The 17016-nt window shown below is 39.2% G+C and overlaps 1 long non-coding RNA gene across 1 annotated transcript; it reads right to left on the bottom strand.

Annotated features, from left to right (window-relative positions):
• Positions 1–6107: 6107 nt before the first annotated feature.
• LOC119776969 lies at positions 6108–14922 on the bottom strand. Its single transcript, XR_005279855.1, has 4 exons — positions 14854–14922; positions 10321–10416; positions 10202–10244; positions 6108–8483 (listed from the first exon to the last, which is right to left on the bottom strand). It is a non-coding gene; the product is annotated as an uncharacterized LOC119776969 (long non-coding RNA).
• Positions 14923–17016: the final 2094 nt, after the last annotated feature.

Genomic DNA, 17016 nt, shown 5'->3' with positions numbered 1-17016 from the left:
TTTACTTATTTCTAGATCATTTTTGCAGTGCACCAGCTGGTGGTATGTTGGATATGCTGGAAAAGTGTAGCAACAACTCACATGTGGACTTCTCTCTATTACCAGGCCTGTTCATAAACTTTATGCTTTAAACTTTAAACTTCATGTCCCCTTATTTATCTCAATTAAAATATGAGCTTTAGTGTTGTTAAGACAATCCTGGACAGTAATTTGTCCTTCTGACTGCAGCTGGACTCTTGTCCTTTTCCACAAATGGATCTAGGAAACCCTTTAATCACAAAGTTTCATTGGTTCTTGTTGGTCAGCTGCTCTAAATGGAGGCACATCCCTCCCACTCCTCTCCTGCGTAGATGTTCTTCTTTTCTTCCACCAGAGGGAGCCAGAGTACCAACGTCTAGAAATCACATCATCAGTAGCTTTCTTTACAGAGGTGGATAATCCAAGTCCAGGAAGTATAAACCTTGCTTGTTTTCCTTCATTCTGTTAACTTAACCACGTGATTAGCCTGTGTTGTGAAGTTGGAAATGCAAATGGTTTAAACTGATCTCTCAAACTAAGTTCACGTTACCAAGGGAGTTTTGGATGTGAAATAAATTTCTCAGCAGAAAGCAGAGCTGGTATCGGTTCAGCTCTAAGTCAGCACTACTATATCGAAACTTCTCTAAAGAGTGCCTGTTGACTTCTAATGATTATTGATCAATCACTGATTACCGGAAGTTACTGACGTCAAAGTAGATATTAATAATAAGCTGCTTTCACCATGACAACAGTGCATGCTGTTTCCTGTTTGTCTCAATGGCAGGCACGTGCAGAGGGGGGGGCTAAGGGGGCTTGAGCACCTGCCCCTTTTGCTCCATGATCCCAATGTGCCCTTTGTTTTTTTTGTTTTGTTTCTTTTTATTTGACACATGTACTGAAATTACTATTATTATCTTTTTTTTTGGCAAGAAAAACAATACAATAAGCCCTCCGGTCACATTGTTACCTTTGACCTTTTGCCGGTGACGACGCACTTGCCTCTCGCACAGTCAGATAAGGCGGCTAACTGCGGAGCTAAAGGTAGCGAACATTCCACATTACACTGTGGCCGCTGCTCATTTGGCCCTAAGCAAGATCAACCATGATCGGACGGATGGCTATGTCTTCAGTCTGCACCGCCTCTCCAATGTCAACCTGAATAGAGATGTAAGTGAAACCAAATGAGCCCCATGGATGATGCAGTATTGTTTGATCTAAAACACTGTTTACTCTGTGCTTTTAGTCTTTTACATTGAAAATTATGTTTTTTAATTCACAAAAAACTGTTCTGTAATGATTACAGAACAGTTTTTTTGTGAATTAAAAAACATAATTTTTGGTGAAAATACTGGAGTAGCCTTGCTACTTGTCAGACAACGGAAAACTTTGAACGTTGTATAATTTCTCTACTTTAGCAAAGAGTAGCAGTTTAAACGGAGGAAAGTATAGGACGCGGCGCGCCTTTCTCTGAAGAACTACTGAGCGGGAGGAGACAGCCAGGTGAGGAAAAGCTGTTCTTATCTATCGATTCAGTATTTTTATCATACAGACATTAGGCTGTTGTTCTTGTGCTATGAGCTAGCTGCTAGCTAATGACTTTGCTAGCAAAGCAAGATAACTAAAAAGCTTCCCTGTGTCGTTAATGATAGTAGGACATTCTTCAGTATTACTTATGCAGTAGGGGCACATCGCCCGTCAAAAACCTATCATCTCCATAATGGATATATGTCCGATTTTCTCATTTCCTTTGCTGCATGATGTACATTTCATTTATTCTAGCGTTAGGTAAATGTATCTTGAAGGAGAACTCATCCAGAACTACCATGATAGATATATGATAGATATAATGTATGAAGCTGGTGAAAACAAAACTGCGCAGCTTATGCAAGGAGGATCGGTTGTCAGACCTTCTTTTGTTGGCAATCGAGAAGGATGTGCCAATCATTCACAGTGAGGTTATTAACATTTTTAAAGACATGGCTAACAGAAAACTGCTGCTGTGAACAAAAGAGAACAAAAATAGCAAAAATGCTTAAAAGTTGGAAATTTGTTTTTAAACAGTTAAATCACCATGACGGAAAATAAGTTTTTGGATCATAATCTTGGATTTAGTTTGGGGGAAAAAGAAAGGCAAGAGACTGAAATAAATAAGACATTGACCTTCACTCAACACAGAAAAGATGAGACAATGAGGAAAAAAAGAAAAGAGAAACTGACAAGAAAAAACGAAGGGGAAAGATTGAAGAAAATGTATATAGGTACTTACAAAATACACTGAGACACAAACAGAGTAGGCTTTTCTCATGGTGACATGCATTAATAAAATGTTTGTTTTGTTCTTTTTTTTCTGCAGTTCCACGTTAAAGTTTGATGCAGCAGCTCTGCTTTTCTGAATGGACCGTCTCCATCTCCACTGTCAGTACAGCAAACCAGGCAGACATTCTTTTTTATAGATTACAGTACACTAAAAGGTTGCATTGTGCCCTTGTATGCATTTTTAACAGTTTAATTCTGTAAAGACAAAATATGTCTGGTGGTCCAGCTCTGATTTACATCTTTGGCTAAATTGCAGGTTTGAATATTGTAATACTTTCCTATAAGAAAATAGACCTGCAGAAAGAAATTACTAATAAAATATTTTACATATGCATAGTTCTATGTTCTATGTAGAGATTTCCCTTAGCTTTGATTGTATGTCTCACAATTTTGTAATTTATCATTGTTCATTAAACTCTGAAAGCTATGTGACTTTGTTAATATTCTGTCCTAAAATGCGATAAGATGTGCCCTTTTTTTTTTTTTGAGCACCTGCCCCTTTAGTGGTCTCTGCACGGCCCTGCTCAATGGTAACACCTGGTTACGTTTGTAAGCCCCGCCGCTGGCTGTTGCATGTTGAATCAAGTTCAAGGAATTTCCCTGACTGGCAGAAGTTCTTGTTTATGTTGCTGAACATTGAACAGACTTCTGCTGCTATATGGCCTCATTAGGTTAAACTTTAGATTTTGTTTCTGTTGTTTTTCTTCCTCAGCTGTATGGAGTGAATTTTGTTCCATTATTGTTGCAAGCAAGGAACATGTTTTGTAGATTAAAAAAACAAACAAAAAAACGAAAAGCCAGAAATGAAATTTTGAAAAAAAAATTTAATTGTATTTTTTTGCTGTTTTCTCGGATATTGTTTCTTTTTTCCTAAAAAAAAATATTTTTTCATAGTTTTTTTTCTAATGTAAAGATTTCATAATTTAAAATTCTACATTTTTTAGGGTTAGGGTTACTACTTTTTTAGGGTTAGGAAAAAACTTTTTTTCAGTTCTCTTTCAAGGATATATATATATATATAGGACATATTTGTTTTTCTTGTTCAGTTTTTTTTTTATTGAGTTGATCTGTGAAATGCCATTTCTAATAAAAAAAAATTATTTGTAAATGAAATTGAAATTGAAAAAAAGAAATTTGGAAAAGTTAAATATGAAAAATAAATGAAAAACCAAAAAGTGAGGAACGGCAAAGTTAGTCTCGAAACCTATTTCTTTTTTAATCAAAACCTTTTTCAAAGTTTTATTTCTAAATTGCATTTTTTTTTTCTTTGTAAAATATGTTTACAACGATATTGTTCTCAGAGTCTTTCTGCATCTGTTAGCCCGCAGTGGTTCTGAACTAAGATCTCTCCCGTGGCGGTCACTCTAACCTGTGTCTCCCGTCGCTGCGTGTCTGAAAATCGTTTCTTTCTGGTTTAGCATTAATGATGTCAGCAGTGTGGCAGAAATCAGGAAACCAAACATTCGAGAGCAACATTGAAGGGAGCCATGTAGCCAAGGCAACGCAAAGCAAGTTTATTTCTATAGCAAAATTCAGTACATGGACAATTCAAAGTGCTTTGCATGAATTAGATAATAAAATAGAAGAAACATAAAAGTAAAATAAAGACAAAAACATTTGTAAAACAGATCAAATAACTGGACCACAAATACGCAGAATAAAAGTAACAGTTTGACTTCAACAGTGAAAGTAAAAGGTAGTTCTAAGAAAATGGCTTCAAAGAACTCAGGCTTTCAGATCTTTTCCAGTTTTCTGGAAATTGATTCCAGATCAGTGGAGCATAGATGCAGCTTCCCCGTGTTTGGTTCTAGTTCTAGGTGGACAGAGTGGGCTGGAACTACAAGACCTGAGTGCTCTGGGAGGTAGATCCACTAACAGATCTGTTATAGATTGAGGTGCTGATCGATTCGGTGATTTCTAGACTAACAGAAGGATTTTATATTCTATTCTCTGAGCTACAGGGAGCAGGTGTAAGGACTTCAGATGCTGATGTGCTCTACTTTCTAATTCTAGTGAGAACACCTACAGCAGCATTTTAGATCAGCTGCAGCTGCCTGATGGACTTTTTAAGCAAACATTGAAGACGCTGATTCTACCAAAGATAAATGCATGAAGGAGTTTTCTAGATCCTGCTGGACGTTAGTCCTTTAATCCTGGAGATGTTCTTCAGGTGATAAAAGGCTGACTTAGTAACGGCCTTTATGAGCTTCTGAAGGTTCAGGTCTGAGTCCATCATTTAACCAAGGTTTCAGCCATAATCAGTGCTTTCTAGCTGCAGTAGCTGAAGCTGGGAGCTCCTTTGGTCCGAAGGTTTTTTCTTCAGTTTGTTTTTATTCAGTTGTAGAAAATGATGGTGCATCCACATATTGATCTGTCCTAAGCATCTAACCAGCGCTCTGATTGGTTCATCGTCACCTGGTGACATTGGGATGTAAAGCTGTGATTCATCTACATAGTCATGATAACTGATCTTGGGGAGCCATGTGATTTTTCTGGTCCCTGCTGACACATATAAGTCCCTGTCCTTTAGGTGGGATTTTAAACCAGTCCAGTGCTGTACCAGAAAGGCCTACCCAGTTTTCCAGATGCTCTAATAAAATCCAGTGATTGACAGCATTCAGTGTTTCACTGAGGTCCACTAATACCAGCACTGTGGTTCTTAAAGAGTCTGGAGTTTATATGGATGTGATTGAATACCTTAATCAGGGCAGTCACTGTATGGTGGTTGCCATGGAAACCTGACTGGAAGGCATCAAAACAGCTGACCATTGTAAAAAGGCATTTCATTGTGGAAACAAAACTTTTTTCAATAATCTCAATGTTGAAAGGGAGATTAGAGACGGGCCTGTAGTTTTGAAGGACCAATTTGTCCAAGCTTATCTTTTTCAGCAATGGCTTGATAATTGCTGTTTTTAAGGCTCGGAGGAAAACACCCCACATGAGGGATGTGTTTATAGTTGGAATAAAATCAGACTTTAAAATACAAAAACTTTCTTAATAAAACCTGTAGGTACAACATCAAGAGAGCAGAAAGAGGAGCTGAGCTGCTGAACAATAAACGTGCAGTTTATTGGGCAGAATTTGGACAGCTGCAGTACTGGAATTCATGTTGATGTGCAGACTGCAGAAAATCACAGTTTCTTTCAAATAAAGATACTTTTTCACATTTCACAGTTTTTTATTGACCAAAAACATGAACATTACATCACATTAAAGAGGACAGTATTCCAAAGTATTTCACAGAAACAAGCCTGAAACTGCTGTAGTACAGTTAAGGCCGTAAGTAAGTAGTACAACAGAAAGGACCATCAGTTTCAAACAAACTGTTGTTTAAATTAACAACAATGAATAAAGACAAAAGTAAACAATAAATGGAAAAACATCTACTATATAAATATCCATTCAGAGAATCATTGTAGGTCCAAACATTCAGAATACATGGCAGACTGACATCACCATGGTAACAATTCACATGCACACAGGAAACAAACACCAGTTCCTTCTCAGTCTTACACGCAATGCTGCAGGTGCATCTTGGGAAATGTAGTACTAAGAGAGGGTTCTTAGTTTTCCTACAATTTTATTCTCACTCCCACTTTGTCAACAATTAAAACTTTCACAGTCTTATTTTATTCCTATCTGTTTAAATCTAACTAAAGAAATAGTATTTAATTAAAAATAGAAACGAGTTTTAAGTCAAATTTTTTGTATTTATAAGATTATTTAAACATGTATGACCTTGACGAGGTTCTTTTGAAATTGAGTCGTATTAATTTTTAATAATTTCTAAATTTTATCTAATGACCTTCCTGTCCAGCTCATATATTTTGATTCATATTTAAACTCAAACTTTTAGTTTAAACCAAATTACGGGATTTGAGTACCTTAGATATAAAAAAAAGCAAGTATTTTAATCATAAAACTGCACTGAGAAAACTGTCTGCCTCGACTGAAGAAGTTGTACAGTTTCAAATAAATGCAATGAGGATGTAATGTTTGTATTCAACGCACTTTGTTTACAGACAAACCTTAACCTTCAGTCCCTACAGAGGAATAAATAGTTAGTGATTAACAGGAGCTGAGGTTGGTCAGACCTGGGTTTGTCAATGGTTGATCTATCTCAGTCACTTCGGATATTATCATCCCAGTATACGGCCATTATTAGCGGTTGTGGCTCCTACATCCCAGTAGGCTCAGTAGGTTGTTATCACTGAATAAAACATAAACCTAACTCTGAGGTAATTCCATTTTTATCCGGAGAATTAACTAATTTATTTGAGTGTAATCTGAACATGATTTTAGTAGTTCTTAATCTATTGAAAAAAAAAAAAAAAAGAAGTTGACTGGCATGCCGCTCACAAAAAAATCACATATCCTATAAACTAAGTTGTTTTTTTATAGACCACATTAAATCTGTGTGACTTAAACATGTAGAATTCACTCAAAGTAAAGCTTTACAACACTTTTTAATAATGTAGGCTGTAAATAAAGTAGATAAAAAGCATAAAGTAGGTAAATAGAACTTGAAGGTTTTAGACGCTACCGAAGCGGCTGCTCGAAACGATTAGTTGCTTATTATCAGCCATGAGAAACCAACTAGAAGGTAGAGGAGACGCAGTCTGGAGCCATTCTATGGGACTGATAACAGCTAATAATGGCCATTTAATGCTTGTTTATCTCCTAATCCTTACCAAGGGTGAACCTTTAAACACACTCTCTTGTTGCAGCCTTTAAAACTTCTGCCACCTAAAAATTCCCTAGTACACTGACTGCAGGTAAAAGATACAAGCATTTCCATGACCTCTCTGACCATAAATTCAGTTGTTTTTGAAGGCAATTGACAGTACATAAAATCTGAACAGTATAAGAATGAAAGTTTGATCAAACTGATTCAATGAGAGACAAGCTGGGAGAAAGAATAAAACCATCTGATCCTGGCCCAAAGCGGTGACACACCTGAAACCTTTCCATATAATGAAAGATATTTGCAATATTATGTTTGTTAATACGGCTAGTTTATGATGTACTTATTGTTGGCCACTTCAGAATATTTCAGCAGTGTTTCTGTGTTTTAGGGGCTGTTTGATATGTTTGGAATCATTATCCTGCTGAAGGCAAACGTGGCGATACGGTGGCGTTCCGAGTATTGACGCACTTCCCGATCTCTAGAGATACAGTAAGCGCTGAGTGTCGCACACACGTAGACACGGTGCAAAGACTGAGTCAATGTCTCTTCTATTGATCTGGTTTAGGGTGACAATCTTTGATTGCTCCCAGCTTTTATTTAACACGTTTTATGTGAAGTGATGTCAAACCTAACTTTTTTTTCTTTGTTTTGGGTGTTATTGCAGTACACACAAAGGAAATAAACGTGTTTAAGAAAATACGTAATATTACAATACTTTTCTTGGAATGTTTTTCAGGTGTGCCATCACTATCTATCTATCTATCTATCTATCTATCTGTCTGTCTGTCTGTCTGTCTGTCTGTCTGTCTGTCTGTCTGTCTGTCTGTCTGTCTGTCTGTCTGTCTGTCTGTCTGTCTGTCTGTCTGTCTGTCTGTCTGAAGTGGTTCGGACTCCTCTTTCTAACCACTTCCTGTTTGGTCTGAGCCAAACTACTTCCTCTGACGACAAGGGCTCAGCTGGGTTAGAGTCGATGTTCTAAACGGGTTTTAACTGCAGAGTAACACATCTGAAGCGTCCTCCAATCAAACCTTCAATCGAAAGATTCTCGCACGACTGGAAAATCACCCCGAAAATCGCACAGTGTACGCCGGGCTTTAGAAAATAAGCTGTCCTGAGACCTAACTACCTAACTACACTTTGACCCTATCTAGCCTCTTGTTAAGACATCTAGCTGACCCTATCTTAAGCCTATACTTGGGGCTCTCACAGGGCGGGGCTACCAGCGGAACCAGTTAGGATCTAGAGATCTGAAGAATTGAAGCTGACCTGCTGAAAGGAACTCTTCCATTCGGCTTTCATTTTCACACTGAAGTCGACGAGTGAGGCGGGTCAAACAGGTAGGCCTGCCTTCAGTGGCAGCTCCGTTTTGATTGGAGCGTGCTTCACTAATGGCCCCTTGTTCCTTCGGTATACCCATGTCAAGAAGAGCGCCAGAAGGATGAACACAAACAGCAGCAGGGATCTGAAATGAGAAATACAATTAAAAACTAATTAGGTATAACTCATTTTCATGATGCCATCAAGCTGATTAAAACAAGCTTCAATTTATATATTCTACGTGTTTTTCTGTGAAGTCCTGTTTCTCTGTCTGTGACTAACTGTGCTCTCTTCATCCTTTGACATGGAAGCTTTCTCGGATGTATGCAGGTATACCATCATACGCAGGAATGGGGCATTGCAGGCTAACAAAGAAGCCGTCCGTCTGTTTCAATTTGCACATTTACTTAACAAAAACAAGGCTTCGTTGGGCTACTGCATAAAGCCTGGAGCTCGACACTAATTCCGACATTTTTAACTGAAAAAGCTTCCTGGATGGGAAGCGAAAAGTCTTCAAACTTGGAAACGAAGTCCAGTGGATTGTTTTTTAAACCTTTTTTGAAATGGCTATGACATTAATGAATGAGAATCTGAACTGCTGTTTGGGGCATAAGCACAAACAACACTCAAAACCCGTCCCCCCACACGTATGCAGAGGGAGGTAACCCTCTCGTTCACCGGGGTGAACCCCAACGTCCAGACACCAAGAATGCCTGCTCCTTCTTGGGGCCTCTCACCAGGGGCCCCTCCAGAGTGGAAGAATGTCCAGCCCCTCTCAAGGAGACTGGCTCAGGCTCCTTCCCCACCAGAGAGGTGACATTCCATGTCCCAAGAGCCAGCTTCTTCAGCCGAGGGTCAGAACTCCAGGGTCCCCGCCCTTGACTGCCACCCATCACACATTGCACCCGACCCCTTTGGCCCCTTCCTATAGGTGGTGAGCCCATTGGAAAGGGGACCCATGTTTCCTCTTCGGTCTGTGCCCGGCCGGGCTCCATGGGTAAAAGCCCAAGGCCACTAGGCGATTGCCAGCATGCCCCACCTCCAGGCCTGGCTCCAGAGTGGGGCCCCGGTGACCCGCGTCCGGGCGAGAGAACACTACGTCCATTTGTTGTATTCATCATAAGGGGTCTTTGAGCTGCTCTTTGTCTGGCCCCCCACGAAGGACCTGTCTGCCTTGAGTGACCCTACCAGGGGTCATAAAGCTCCCAGACAGCATAGCTCCTAAGATCATTGGGACACTCAAACCCCTCCACCACGATAAGGTGGCAGCCCAGTGAGGGGTCTGATACTGTTACCATTAATTATAAAACCAAGAAAATGAAGTATAGTGAAGTTCTCCTCCAGAATTGTACAAAAAAGTTCCTTTAATATGGTAGTGCTATAAAGCTTCTGTCCTTAACATTTTGTTTTTGCATTACCTTTAATTTTATACGTTTTAAAATGGTACTTTTACACTTTTAATTGAGTTAAAAGTTTAAATTGATCCTCTAACTTCTATAAAAGTGTCTTTAAACTGTAGGAATTCTACTTCTATTTGACTAATAAACATTAAAACTTTGCTGGAACCAGCATTAGAACAATGAAAAGGTTTTAGCCCACGCAGCAGGAATCAGTAGATCCAGGTTGTGTGGATGTCTGAGACTCTATAAGGCAGTTATCCTGTCTGAGCTTTTTTAATTGATTCGCTTATTGATCTCACAGTGGAGAAATTTACTCGTTACATCAGCTTAAATAGTCAAAGGAGAAGAATGTGCCAAAGGAAGAAAAAAAGTGCATAGGATATATGTACAGTATATACAGTACGTCCACACATGACAGCTTCTACTCAACCAAAGAATTGATACCATTGTGACTGATACTTACACAGAAACGGTCTTGATCACAATAGAGGTAGAAGGACCTAGGGCTGGAGGACATGGACGGTCAGTAGGAAACAATCTGATGAGAAGAAGCTCCAACTTTCTGCTAATGCTGAGTTTTACCTGGTAACTCAGTTGGCTGAGGCATCGCTGTGGGTCTCAGAAAGCAAACTGAGTTGGTGTAAGCAGTACACGGAACCAGAGTCTCTTTAAAAATAGCTGGGGGACAAAATAAATTACATTATGAAGCTACCAGAAGGCCAACAAAACATCAATGGGGCTTGTGAATATAACCTCAGCAGCACAATGCAGCTAGAGTACATGCAGCATAACCGTTTTGTTTAGTGGATGGATCGTATCAGTACGGCTTCTTTGTTCAGCTTAAAAGAACGAAACATGGAGCATAGTTGACAGAGCTACCAATGGATGCCTATAAGGCCAAAAAACACTACCTTTGAAAACAGCCTACTTTACGTCTTAGACATGCAGAAGTTTAAAGAAAAACTCCTGGGTGATATGCATGCAGGAGAAACACCTGCAGCCTCACAGGACGGAACGGTCAGGAGGCAGCCATGAATGAAACAGAGGTGAGTATAAAAGTGGAAGAAGATGAAGAGAAGGTGGGTCAGAAACGGAGAGCAGAAGATGGAAGAGCAGTTCCTAAATGTGATGGTCAAACAGGTCTTCCATGTTTTCCTGTCCTAACCTGTGACAGAGTGCTGTGCTCCAACATACATCTGCACCAGTACAGTTTTGAAAGTGTGAAATTTGTTCTATATGGAAAGCATTGGACATCGTTTTCCTTACATTAATAAATTATTTACAACTTGATGTGTCCTATTCTTTTTTATTAGTCTTCAAGTGATGCACGGAAATTAATAAAAATTCTCATTGAACAAATGGGAATAGAAATATGTAAATGATATGATATGTGAATCATTCAGGTGCAAAATTGTGCAATCAAATCACAGCACTACTGTGCAAAACGCTGGAGATCGGATGTAAATATCGCAGAGACTCGAACAGAGTCAAAAAAGCAAAATGCCACAAGATGTAAAACTCAAACAGAAGTATGTTGGGACTGAGTTAAAATGTGGTTCTGTAGCTTTAAGAAAAAAGTAGGTTGCATAAAAAATGGTTTTTAAACTGCAGCTTCCACTTTAAAGAAGGAGCAGCAACATGTAAGCTGGACTCAGCAATGGCAGCCATGCAGCTGCAGTATGCAGACTCTCCCGGACCAGTGGAAAAGATAATTACCCTGAGGTTCATTTAGATAACCTGACTCCGCCAGATGGATTTACTCCTCATATCCATCTGGAAACCTTCCATTGAAGTAATTTTGGGAAGGGGCGAAAATACTGGTTAGCTGATTGGCCTATGTTGGTGATAGACGGGCCAAACAAACCAATCAGATCAACGAAGCATATGACGTACTAACAGAGCGACGACGAAGAGGAGCCAATTGATAGATCAAACTCTTGCCGAAACCAGTCGGGAGAAGAGCAAAAACATCTTTTCCTCTGAGAAAAGCCTCCAGAGCAGTGTTTTGCTCTTCTTTCAGTGAAGAAATACTCTGTAATTCCGATAAAACTTGCTCGATAGCCACGCTAACGCTAGTTTCATCGGCTGAAGCCGCCATGTTCTTTAGACTGAACTGTCGCGCTTCTCGTTGCGCCACACCTCAACCCGCCTCAAAGCCAATGCTGATTGGACGTTCATTTGGTGAACGGCTCAAATTTTTCTTTAACGGAGAGTCTCCAGACTGATCTGCGAGTGAAACCTTGAAAGCTCGCGAGATCAGGATGGTCTCACGAGGCTATCATTTAGATGCTAAGAGAGCAAAACCTAAAAGAAAAGATTTATACCAAAACATGAAGCTAAGTTTATGGTAAATAAAACAGAAGTTGAGGTTGAGCCTGCTGTGAAATGAGTCTGAAACATATGCTGCTGTGCTGTTTATATATTTTAACACAATGACCAACTGAAGACTAATATGTGAAAAAAACTAAAATCATTACATTGATGTAATAAATTCTGCAAGGTCCAACAACATAACCTCCAATGGACTTCTCTAAGTACCACTGATTTATCTTAATTTTCATTTGGTTCCCACTGCAAAAAACATCTAGAAATAAGTAAAAAATGTCTTAAATTAAAGCTACAGTGTGTAATAATTACAGGGATATAAAGTCAGAAATTTAATATATTATACATAACTATGTTATTTATCATCACCTATGAGCTCAGCCATTTAACCATAATATTTGCGTTGCCTTAGAATTCGTTATTTATAATTACATAGGAGCGGGTCTCGCAGCCATGGAGGCTGACATCTTTGTGCTACGGCAAGCGCAGAGGCAACAAACTAGCGATTGCGAGATCGCCCATTACGCTCGAAAATAACTACGGCAAGTTGAGAGAGATTAACTGAGACGGTACTGAACAGTAGATGGCAGTACTATGCCTGAGAAGCGTTTAGTCTGCCTGAAACCAAAGAAGAAGAAGAAGCAGGTATACTGCGCCTCAGTAACAAGAAAGGTGAACAAGGCGGCAGGCGTGAGTGACTTTGCAAACTGTTTGGCACTGTGTGGCCAAACATCAGACGAATGGAGGATCATGCCTACTCTGTATCACAACGAAAAGCGGCGGGCACCGAACCCCCGTCATCTAAGAAGCGGAAACACGACGAGAATAAACGCAAGCGTGACAAGAAACGACAAAAAACACGGATCAACATTGGCACGGCATTTCCACGATGGAAGTCACTGATGGAGGAAAAAGGTTTTCAAAGTGACGCTCAAGTTGCCAGTTTTCTCTTGGACAGGTAATTAATCCTACACACACAATTGTCTAATATCACTGCAGTTTTTGGAGTACAGGATGCTCAGACCTGTCTAAAACAATAACATGCTGCGTGATGATGCTGTTACTCTCCAGTATACTTATTCAGCAACGTCCCTGACGTTTCACAGGTAATGATTCAGTAATTTTCTGTAAAATAATTTTCTGGATATATACCTCGGTTACTTCTCTCCGGCTCCTTTGGAGATCTTCAAGCCTTTCTTCCTCTGCTCTCACCCCGCTGGCACCCCTCTCTCGCCTGGCCCTAGCTGCACGCCCTCGCCCTCTTCCTCTCCCTCTTCCTCGCCTTGTAACCCCCGTGCCACAAACAAGACTTGGACTCTGTAAACGGGGAATATATATTCTTCCAGCGAACACAATCTTGCTGTTAAACTAATGACTACAATTACTTCGTCTGTTTATATCACCATGCAAAGCAGCTCACCAAAACGTCACAACGATGTAGAAAAAATAACGGGTATATTTATTATCTTAAGTCTACATGAAATCTATACCCTACACAGACTAATGAAATACTATCTGTAAAATTATCTATGTAAACAAACCTCATCACTTGAGAAGGTAGGTGATTCCGACGTCGTGGAAGACATTTTGTCCCGTAACGCTTGCCGTACTGTTGGGGGGGAGAAGCGGTGGGGGGGAGACGTTCATTTTGCTGCAGTCTGCAGTCTGGACGTTAGATGTCGCTGAAAATTACACACTGTAGCTTTAAGTGTATTTACGCCTAATTTGAGCAGGTAAATAAGATGATCTGCCAATGGAATGAGTATTTTTACTCCTGAAATAAGATAATTAGATAATATACACTTGAAATAAGGAAAGCAGTTGTTTTTTTCTTATTTCAAATATAAATTGTCTTGTTGCATTGGCAAAGTGTCCCATTTACCTCCTCAATTCAAGAAAAAATGCACTTAATTTGAGCAAAAATTACTTATTTAGATTTCCATTTTTTGCTGTGAATCCACACTGGAAAAACGACCTAGAAATAAGTAAAAAGTTCTTAAATTAAGTGTATTTAACCTTTAATTTGAGTAGGTAAATGAGATCATTTGCCAATGGAATTAGTATTTTTACTCTTAAAATTAGATATTTAGATAAAAGGCACTTGGAATAAGTCAATGCAATTGTGTTTTCTTATTTTAAGTGTAAATTGTCTTGTTCGATTGGCAAATGTCTCATTTATCTCCTCAATTCAAGAACAAATTCACTTATTTTAAGAAAAAATGACTTATCTAGATTTCCATTTTTTCCAGTGCAGGACTTGCTCTTCTCATGGTCCATTGCTTCATATCTTTGCTCAAGCCGGCGTGTGGTTTAAATTGGTCGCACCAACCTAAAATGCAATGTGTCGTGACGTCTGTTCACAAGCCCTAGTCTTACTTTAGCCAATCACGTGCACTGGAAAAAATCTAAATCTAGATAAGTATTTTTTTCTTAAAATAAGTGCATTTGTTCTTGGATTGAGGAGGTAAAAGAAGGCACATTTGGCCAATGGAACAAGACAATTTACACTTAAAATAAGAAAACACAATTGCATTGTCTTATTTCAAGTGCATCTAATTTTCTTATTTTAAGAGTAAAATACTAATTCTATTGGCAAACAATCTCATTTACCTACTCTAATTAAGGTTAAATACGCTTAATTTAAGAAATTTTTACTTTTTTCTAGATTGTTTTTCCAGTGTGGCACCCTTTCTCTAACTGGGTCTCATTGACAGGCTGGTTCTGTGCTGAGAGCCAGAGCAGAACCAGAAATAAGCCCGATGGGTCTAGTTCAGAAATAGATGCTTTTACCTGTGCAGTTAGTACATGGAGCACATTTCGTTGCTTGTCCAATCCCGATGACTGAGCAGTTTCTGGTCATGTAGTAACCTGCGGGGACCAACACAGAGTCTCCATCATCACCACCATCATCACCACCATCAGCTTCATCGTTAGTTTAGCGGATTCTGTTTTACCTTCTTCACAAAGTTGACACTCTGCTCCTACTAATTGAGCATGACTGGGGTCAAGCGACATCGCCATGACAAAGGTAAAGCTCAGCTGGAAATAGGCAAACAGGTGGTTAGACCCAAATGTCTAAATAGATCCAGCCTGTCAAAGCCAGTCAGTCAGAGTCAGCCGGTTACAACCTGCCTGGCATTTTACTTTTATCTGTAAAGTTTAGAAACAGTTCACTTCTGAATATCTGCATTGTATTTCCTGATCCCTTGCAACCAAACCTGCAGTTACTTGAACCCTGCATACCTAGGCAGCCCAACCCCTCCTGCACAGACTTTTAAACAACTAACATGCCTCAACTCACACTTTCAACCTTACATAAGCTCATAAACCCATGACAACCCTATCAGAGCCGTAGAACAAGGTCTAGACTAGAGACCTCCATTTGTGTGACTGTCACCTTCCCATTTGTTCTGGATTTAAATCTGGATCTTTCAAAGTTGCTGAAATCTAGATCTTTTAAAGTTGCTAAAATCTGAGTCTTTTAAAGTTGCTAAAATAAAATTACACTGCAGAACAAGGTGCCAAATACCAGGTATCAACACTGAACACTGATAAATAAATAATCATAATTCAAGATCAGACCCACTAACCTGCAGTTTGTTCATCTTGAGACGAAGAATCAGCGAAGTAGTACTGAGAGGCATAACTGTAATCCGACTCTTTTATGCTCTCTCACACGAGGAGGGAAACCCTGGTCACTCCCACTGAGGGCTAAATGGGTGTGACCAAGGATTCCCAGGAAACCTGTTAAAGATTGTTCATCTTGTTGCTTCTAATTGCTTTGTTTGTTTAGTTTTTGCTGTGTTCGATCTTTCTTCCCCGATTCTTCTCAGATTGTTAAGATGCCATTAAGATAAAAGCCATAAGAAACTAAGTAGATTATTTTCATGTAGGTGTGTAGGTGAAACTCATGCATAACAGGAAATTATATCATATTCTTAATCTATGTAAGGCAGCAAACAAAATCATCAAATTGATCCCGTCAAAAGCATTCACTCCTTAATAAAATAATTGGAGTCTTGGTTTAGTCGTGGTTTTATTTATTTATTTTTTTTTTTTTTTTTTTATTTATTTTTTTTTAGTCGTGGTTTTAAATAAACACAGATACTTTTAATCATTTGGGGAATTCGTTTATTGTTAAAGGTAACTTTAGAACAATTTCCTGATGGTCATTTAATTTAGAGACATTAAACGGATGTAAAGATGTGATTTTTCCTAACATCTCTCATTTACTGTTCGGATCTGTAGAAAGAAACTGGGCTCATCTATTAACATCGCACATATTTGTCTATAACTAAACAATAAACCATTTAGAACAGAAGAAAACTGAATATTCAAAGGAAAATTCCTCCATCATAAATATGTACTTCAAAGCGGTGCTCATCATGTAACTGTTGACCCAAATGTTGAGGTGGAGAATTGAAACTATAATGTTTAACGTGGCATAGAGCAGTAGGTCAGCTCAGTCCATTATCATTAGGCAATACTAGGCAATTGCCTAGGGTCCCAAGTTCTTGGGGGCCCCATTAAACTCCTTTTACACGAATTGTTATTAAAGCTTTTACTTAGGTCCACGCGAAGTCAAACCCTGGCCTAAACGCATACATTTTTCACCAAACCAGCCTCTCATCCATACGAAGCCGGCGTTTCGGGGGTCTGTAAGCGATCTTTTTTTTATTAAGCCTTCAGAGTGGGAAGATTTTGAAACGCCGTTTTCGCGTTTCCATCTTTAAGCTCTAACCGCATTTTTTTTCTTACATGCATGCGTCATAGCGTCGCCTCTAAACACGCATGCGCGACACAGTATCACAACAACAATGGCGCCGTACTGTGTTGATTGGTTGCTGCTCATGCTACTCACCCTGCTGTCGGGCTTACAACAGAATCTTCTTCTTCTGGAATATCTCCAGGAAGAACAGAGCAATATCGACCACATAGTTCAGCACCTGAATT

This window comes from Cyprinodon tularosa, unplaced genomic scaffold (genome assembly GCF_016077235.1).
Source record: "Cyprinodon tularosa strain WSP-4 unplaced genomic scaffold, ASM1607723v1 ctg971, whole genome shotgun sequence".
NCBI classification, from domain to species: domain Eukaryota; kingdom Metazoa; phylum Chordata; class Actinopteri; order Cyprinodontiformes; family Cyprinodontidae; genus Cyprinodon; species Cyprinodon tularosa.
Note: the sequence above shows the minus strand (reverse complement) of the source record. Positions and strands in the feature narration are given on the sequence as shown.